Genomic DNA, 8,878 nt, shown 5'->3' with positions numbered 1-8,878 from the left:
CGTCTAGAGTTTTTCCTTTACATTACAATGTTTGCCTGAAGAAAATAATGGTCAGACAGTCCATTGGACGATATTCTTGCAAGATTTAATCTATGCTGTAGCATTTGCCCTGTTTAAATATCCCTCGTTCACCACTGAAAATCAACCGTTCACCCTTGTAAAGCAGACCGAAAAATCTTCCTGACATATACACTCATTATTAAAACAACAAAATAACAATCAATAAATCATAAATGTATGACAGAAAACTCTAGCCTGTTCTCTTTGATGGGAAATTCAAAAAAGGAAAAATCAAACAATAAATAATTTCTTCTTTCCGCAGAGCAATTTTTGAGTGTGAGCTAGGCGTGCTTCATCAATCCCTCCCTTTATCACATCCCAGCCTACGTCAATAGTAAGAAAAAGACAGAGTGACGTCATATGAAAAAAGAGATATTTCGAAAAAGCGTTAAAACGCTGCACCATTTTAACTCCTCAGGCTAACAGTCGCGTTTGGCTAATTGGTTTAAAGTTTTACTTCACATAAGTAATTTTCAGGGATCGAAATGGTTAATTTCTTACATGAAATGCGAGTATTTAATATCCTAATAATTTAATGTACTTACTATTTGACCACTCCTTTATTTTTACAATTACAAGATGATCAGAGGAGAAAATAAATAAGTGATATTTTTTTATTCCTTTTTATCTTAGTAAATTATTCAGATAATTTTTTTCCAATTTAACCAATTAACTCCATCTTGTTATGGAGGTATGGCTCAAGGTTAATAGAAATACAAGGTTATACCTTAACGTGTGAACGACTGATGTTTGACTTCCACCACGCTTTTAATATTGACGTCATAGGAGATGAATGGTTGCATGTTTTGTCAAAATCTGTTTTTCGTGTCCAGCAGTCGGTACGATACATAAAATTGAAAATTCTAGCAATAGTGACGTCATAGACTATGAGTGATAGATTGTTTTGTCTAAATCTGTTTTTCTTGCACAGGAGTCGATACGGTACATTAAATTGAAAATTCTATCAATAGTGACGTCATAAACTATGAGTGGTTGCGTGTTTTGTCATAATCTGCCTGTCTTACCTAGCAGTTGGTACAATACATCAGATTGAAAATTCTAGCAAGCCCGATTTCATAATTATCTAACCTTGTATTTCTATTAACCTTGGGTATTACTGACAAATTTGGAGACATATTATTTTTTTACTACTTTAATTAAGTCATCAATGAAATCCATTCCTTGCTGATTTTTAATTCCAAAGCTACGATTGGCTGAAAACTTGGAATTATTCTCTACCAGAAAATGAATAGTGATGTTATCCATAGTCCCCAGCATTACATTGTATGCTAAAGGTTCGTAGACACATTGCCGAAAGCCATTTTGTCGAACAGACACTTTGCCGAACAGACACTTAAATGAATTATTACTTCTCCTCCTTGTGTAGTGTAAATTGGCTCCAATGAAAAACACAACTTGAGAATTATTGAGACCCAGACGACATCGAGAAGGAGGAGTGCCCATCAGGTACATAAGAGCTCCAACACATTCCATCCAAATTATTTTTCATTCACATTGTCCATTGAATCTCAATCAACACTCATTGAGTCATTAATTAATCCACACTCGACTCCCTCTCTTCTTTAAACGTGTTTTCTCCTTCGGATCAGAGCCGTTTAAGAAGAGATACGTCATGAGATTTCAGCGCCCCCTTGTGACATATATCAAATGGCCCAAAAAAGAACTTAATATAATAAACGAATAGTAAAAAAATCATTTTATTGAGCTTAATTATTATGAAAAATTATTATATAATTATGAATAATTACTTTAATAATTATTTATTGACCTTACTTAGTTTAGCATACACATTATTCGTCGAAAGTAGAAGTACAATTCTACTTTCTTTGATAATCACTGAATGCACATTCGTAAAAGTATGTGCATTCTTATACTAACATACTTAGACACTGTAAAAAATAAAAATTTATGACATTTGGCGACATTTATAGACGACTTAATTAATGGAACCGCTACTTCAGGTATTGAATTTACAATTTTTTTTCATTTTTTTGAATTGATTTACATAAGATTTGAATAATACCTCTATTTTTGCAAATTGATCCGAACAGTTTTTGGCACAATAGATGAATTGGATCACATATAGTTCCTCAACCAATCTTAACTAAGTAAATTATCGATGGTTTTATTAGACCAAAAGGGGATTTTGGAATGTGAAGACTTGCAACTTAAAAATTTTTTTATGGTTTGAATTAAATACCGAAGGGAAGCGCATTTTTAAAGACTTTGATTCTGCGTCTCAAATTTTGACATCTTTCACCTTCAAATTATTCTTCTATTGCTTTATTTCTGCTTCATAGACTCCAAGTTTGATTTGTATGTTGGTATTTATTTCCTAGGAGGTTCCAAATAAGGAGTAAAGTATGTATGATCCTGAAATTGTGGAGATCTTTTTTTACCTAAAATTCGAAATAAAAAAGTTCCTTCAGATTTCCTTAATTATTAAATTTTCTTAGCATCAGCATTGTCTCCCAAATGAAAATGAGTTTGTTGGAGTTTTTGGTGAGCCTTGGAACTTTAAGTTTTAGATGTTCGAACAATGTTGGAATGGCTTGATAGTTGGTATTTCTTAAAATGTTTAGAGCACAATCGAGAATGACTTTATGGTTTCCAAAGAATTCATTCCATTTTTAGAACCCATTGCCTTCCAAGGAATTTGTCCCTTGGAAATGATAAGTGTCATCCTCTCAGCTCAAGAACGATTCCTGTAATCCCCAGCACAATATAAAAGGGCTTACTTGGGGTATTTTAACAAAATATATCGCCTTTGTAGAGTTCTTTACCTAAAATATAGTATTAAATTTTGAATATTTTGGGCCGTGACTCAAACACATAAGGAAGTAGCTATCGTAAAAGCCGATAGCCCGGTGACGTAACTCTACTTATAATAGGGCTCTGTTTCGAATTCATATATGATGTATTTATTTATTGTGCTGTTGTCGTGAGTTTTGATAGAATGGTTCCATATGCGGTTCGAACCAAGTTTTGAAGCATTCACATATTTAAATGAATCCAATAACGGAACACTTAATTATTGCAATTTATGACAAATAATTAAATATATTATCTTTTAATTTTAGAGTACCATGAATAGGAATCATAATTACATAGTAATGGAGCATGAATCATCATCAAATATGTGTATTATATAATTTTGGGAAAGTGGTCATTCGGCAAAGTGCCCGTTCGGCAAAATGGCTTTCGGTTATAAGATTTTCGCCAATATCTCCGTGCACTCATGCTAATAGGGCCATAATAATGAAATTCTTGTTTTGACCCCTGAAAAGCTCTGAAAAATGGATGACAAATAAAAATATTATTAAAAGAAATCACCCACTCACATTTATCATATTAAATTTCAAGTCGAGGAGAAAAACTGTTATGCATTATTTCATGGTATAAAAAAGTGTTGCAGTACAATTAGAACCTTTATTTCTAGTTTCCTGTTATAAACACAGAGAAAGTAGGAATATATATTTTGTTTTATTACAAGATTAATAGAAATACAAGGTTACACCATAACGCATGTACGACCGATGTTTGACTTCCACTGCATTTTTTCATTTAGACGTCATAGTGTAAGCGTGGATATGTATTTTGTCAACGGAGTAGTCGGTACGATACATCAAATTGAAAATACTAGCAATAGTGACGTCATAAACCATGATTAGTAGTGTGTTTTATTAAAATATGTATGTCCTGCCCAGCAGTCGGTACGGGACATCAAATTGAAAATTCTAGCAAGCACGATTACATTATGGTCTAACTATATATTTCTATTAACCTATCTCCAACGAATGATAGCGACTGACTGTATTTTCAAGAAATCTTTAAAATTTCACCTCTAGAATGAAACCACACCCACCCCACTACTACTTGTACAGCCTGATTGCCACGCATTATAATAAAGGAAGCTGTGGGTTCGACCCAGGTTTTGGGACCAGCTGTTCACGGCTTGGAGGTTAAGTCAATTTCCTATTCATCTATTAAAAGAGGAGAGATTAATTTCCTATCTTTATATAAAATCAATTTATTTGTTGTTGAAGATGAAAATCCGGTGTATTTTTTAGATGGCCCATTTTTTAGGAATTGGTAGTCTGGAGAATGAATTTTCTACTTCTTAGCAGTTGTCATTATTATTTCATTCCTGAGTAGTAAAATCCTTCCCTAAATAGATTTAATTATATTCAAAACCTGATTGAAAATTCGTGTGAGCTCATATCCTTTTTTCCTTCTTCCCTTGTCAGAGCTGATTGTAGCTGATCTCTTCCAAAACATTGTTCAAATTGTCAGGGTTACCATGTTCATTTTCTATTTTGAGTATGTCCATTCTACAATGAATTTTCATCATTACACATAAACATGTAATTAGTAATTAAAGTTATATACTGTAATTTAAAAAGGTTTATAGAAATGCAAGGTTAGATTATCATGTAATTGAGCTTGGTAAAATTTTCAAATTAAATGTATCGTACTGATTGCGGGGCAGATTTTGAAAAAAAACCGCAACTAATCATAGTCTTATCATAACGGCTGCTGGGCAAGAAAGACAGATTTTGACAAAAAACGCAACCACTCGGACACTATGGCGTAAATATGAAAAAGCGTGGTGGAAGTCAAACATCAGTCGTAAACACGTTACGGTATAACCTTGTATTTCCATTAACCTTGCTTAGGAGTAGTGAGGAACGTGCGTTTGCATAAGAAGACAACTTTTCTATTAATAAAACTTTTTTTTGTTTTTGAAGTTTTTTTTGCCTGTAGAAGAAAGATAACTCCACAACAAATTATAAGTGTCACTCTTGGTTTATCCTAAATACATTCACACATAAATGATAATAGCGTGATAAGAAAATAAAAAACATTGCTCAGGGTGCAAAAATAATTAAAAGCTTGAACTAAACATACTTAGAATTTACAACTCTAAATATATGCACTCTTTTTCTATTTTCTTTATAGTATAAGATGCTAAGGTCATTGATAAAAATGACTTTTATCAATGACCCCTTCCAGACAGACACACACAAAGGTGGATTTATAGCTTGGTGCGCTGCAGTTTTTTACATGTTCCCCCATCTTTTAGCTATTATTCATCTTAAGAACTTCTCGTCGTCACTTCACTAACAAAAAAAATTACTAAGCGTTTGCTATCAGCGACAATGTTTCTGCTTCTTTCACTCTTAATTGACGTTTTGAACGTTAAATCGTTGATTTTGAGAATTAACTTCCGTTAAACAGTGAACACATTTAAACAATTAGTGAATAATAATTCCCTATTTTTTGGAAAAATTGCCAGAAATTCAACTGATTGTAGGCTTTTTTTCTGCTCCTTTCTCGAGGAAATATTGAGAAATAAAATAAAGGTGACCATGTGTTTTATATCCATGGATGCCCCCAGGTTTTCTTATAGGCCTCCACCAAACGGCTCAGATGTTGATTCATGGTAGAAGTGTATTCGAAAGGACGTGCATGATTTTTTCTGCATTGAACTAAAAAAAATATACTTCTATGCATAGATCAAAGATAAGGTAACTCAAATTGTGCATTATCAAACGGTCGGGCAGGGGATTAAAGGGTTAATATACATATTGTAATTCTCCTTTGAATGTACTAAGAATGAATAACATAATAGATATTATTATAAAAAGCTTTTTCACTCTTAAAACTAGCTAAATTTACATTTTTGTGACACTGTCAGATTATTTTATTGCCATGGGTAAGGGTGATAATTTTGGTAAGAATAGAAAAGCGTGCGAGGAGAAAAGAAGAATTACTTATGGCATCATTGATTAAATAATATAAATCTTCTTCTATCAATCAGGAACGTTATCATTCCCGCCTTTATTATTCAATATTAATATAATATGAGATGGTGATAGTCGATAGAGAACTGAATAAAATCCCCAAAATGACGTCGCCTTCTGTCTGGATTTATGAAAATTGAGGCCCAGGAATTTGGAAAATACTTACCGGATGAGAAACAGATGGTTTGTCGGATTTGTCGATATAAATGTGCCTTTAGTCCCCTGTCTAGAATTACACGCCACTCATTATCCTCATCTCATAACAAGAGTATGGATATTCATCTATAAAATCAATTTGACGATGAATACATCAAGTCAGACTTTAACTTTGATCTCACAACGATGCTTATTGCATGTAATATAACCTTATCCATTGCTAATCATCTACGTTCAAAAAATTTATGGAGAAATACAAGGGTAAACATATCCCTTCCCGAGGAACCATCATTAAATTAATGGAGGATGTTGGTACTGATGTCATATATAGATATACATATAAAAATGTTTTGAGTCATCCACACCAAAAGACGATCAAGTTATCAGTAAAAAGTATTTACGAATATCGAAATGGAACTCTGAATTTTGTACTATCTCACAGTGAGTATTCAATTTTTTTTTAAATCTAACCATAAAATATGATTCTATTTTAGCTAAACATATCAAGAATTATGATACACAACTCAGTAAAGGGCAAAAACAACTGCTTAAATGGTCACAACAACGGGGGTAGTAGCTTTGGATGGTTTGCAACTAGTTGGTCTGAGACTACTTACTTCGCTTTAAGACTTGGGTATGATGATTAGGTTTTCCAATATTACATAGTCAATAAATATTACTTTTTTATCACTTAAGGCTTAGCTATGGTTGATGGGCTCCAAGAAATGGTGTTCAGAAAACTCATAAAAGGCAAAAACAACTGTTTAAATGGTCACAACGAGGGTAGTTACATTGGGTGTTGCATTATAATTAACAATTGTGTATATCCCTCATGATAATAGTATGTTGTTATATAAGCATACCTAAATAACGGGGGAAAATCTTTTTGATGCTCTTAATAGGGAGTAATATCGCCGGACATTACTACATAATTAGCTTTTGCTCTAAATCTTTACGATGAATTTATTTATAACATTTTTTTATTAGTATATTTATTGTCTAATTTCATGATTTCGACATTTACTTTATTATTAATAATTAGTTAGATCTCATCGGTAGAGATATATCTATCCTGTGCACGATTGTATATAGCAACTTCCACATGAAGAAGAGGAGTGATTATCTTTTTGATGAAACTCCACGTCTCGCTTGTGTATTGCAACCTAAAGTTATGACATATTTAACTGAATTCCGATGTTAGAACAAGAAAAAATTATCTGGATCAATCTATTATTTCAATATTCTGTATTTATAATTTATTATTATTAATAGTTATATGATTTTAATTGTTTAATTTTGTATATTTAACTTAAATGTTTAATGGTTTATTTTTTAGTATGTAGATTATATTTAAACTTTGAGCTTCAAATATATTTCAAATACTCTACTTTGTCGTTTCATTAGCTATTATTCTGAGAATAAGGTTCATAATGAATTACAATTTCATGGAGTGTGACGTTTTCAAATCTACTGTAACGGATAAAAAACGTCGAAGTCAATTATACGTAGTATATCTTCATTAAACATTTTGCTAATAAATACATTCGTTATACCCTCAAAAATCATAATAAAGCAGGCAGATGATAATCACAAAAGTATTTTAAACAATGATACCATATGTATTTTTTCCCCTTCTCCTTGCACGCGTTTTTCTGTACAATAATATCAACTATAGCCATGGGATATAAAACAGGGCCATATAGTTAAAGAAAAAATGGAGAATACATATAGTTAACATAAATTCCAGTCGAATATGAAGGAGAGAAACATAGATAAAGGCAATTAAAACAGTAAGGGCCGTTTAGACTTATCCTTTAAATACAAGAAACCTCTAATACTGAACTTTTTAATATAAAGTAATGTTGTATAGAGTAGTTTTATTTCTAAGCAACTTTTATGAAGAAATTTGGATAAACCATATTTTAAAAAAAATTCAAGCTATTACTCTTAAGGCGAGAATATCGAAGTATTAAGTAACTGCTTGTGAATATGCTCATAAACAACGTAGAGTAAGACTGAGGATTTCTTGGGAAGTTATAATCTATATAGAACTTTTCACTGACTTAATAAATTGCATAATTATTGAAGAATACGCCAACTTGGGAGATCATAGATATTTTTTACTACATGAAATCGACAAATTTACTATAAATCTTTAATAGGCACAGTGAAATGGCTTAAAAATAAAAAACTCGATACCTGTATGAATACTACTAGATGCCAATGAAATACAACATTAGAATTAAGCCATAGTAATATATGCTGAAACTCTGGAGACGACGAAGGAGAGCTGCCCCTTCTGTAAACTCAAACTATAGGTAGGATGAGTTTTACTGTGAACAAGATGTAGAAGTGACATGTAAAATTGAATAAAGAATTCTTTTTTTTAACTTTTCGATTACACCTTTTCAATATGACTTAAATTTGTTAAATATTTAAGCTATGCACGAGCACTAATTTCTTAGTCAAATATGGGTTATAGGACAAATGAAACCCACACTAACCGCAAACAACTTTAAATTCGTGGTCAGACGCGAACAAGCCCGAATCCGCTATAAATATGAACATATATCTATATAAACATAAATTATCATCAGTCAAACTGGAGTCTTAGTTCGCGCCTTAACTCGTATCTTAAATAGTTGGGTTAGTTAAAGGAAACCCCTATCATTGACCATACACTCATAATACTTTAAATACCAAAATAGTTGATAGTGCCATATTGTTAGTATTAACTTAGAAAGTCATACTACGAATGAGAAAATTGCTTCTGAAGTTCTGAAGACAAGGCGAGACTAGCTAGAACTGAAATTTAAGAAAAACTCATTTTTTACTGA

The sequence above is a fragment of the Lepeophtheirus salmonis genome, chromosome 6 (genome assembly GCF_016086655.4).
Source record: "Lepeophtheirus salmonis chromosome 6, UVic_Lsal_1.4, whole genome shotgun sequence".
NCBI lineage: Eukaryota > Metazoa > Arthropoda > Copepoda > Siphonostomatoida > Caligidae > Lepeophtheirus > Lepeophtheirus salmonis.
This window is presented reverse-complemented; position numbering follows the sequence as displayed.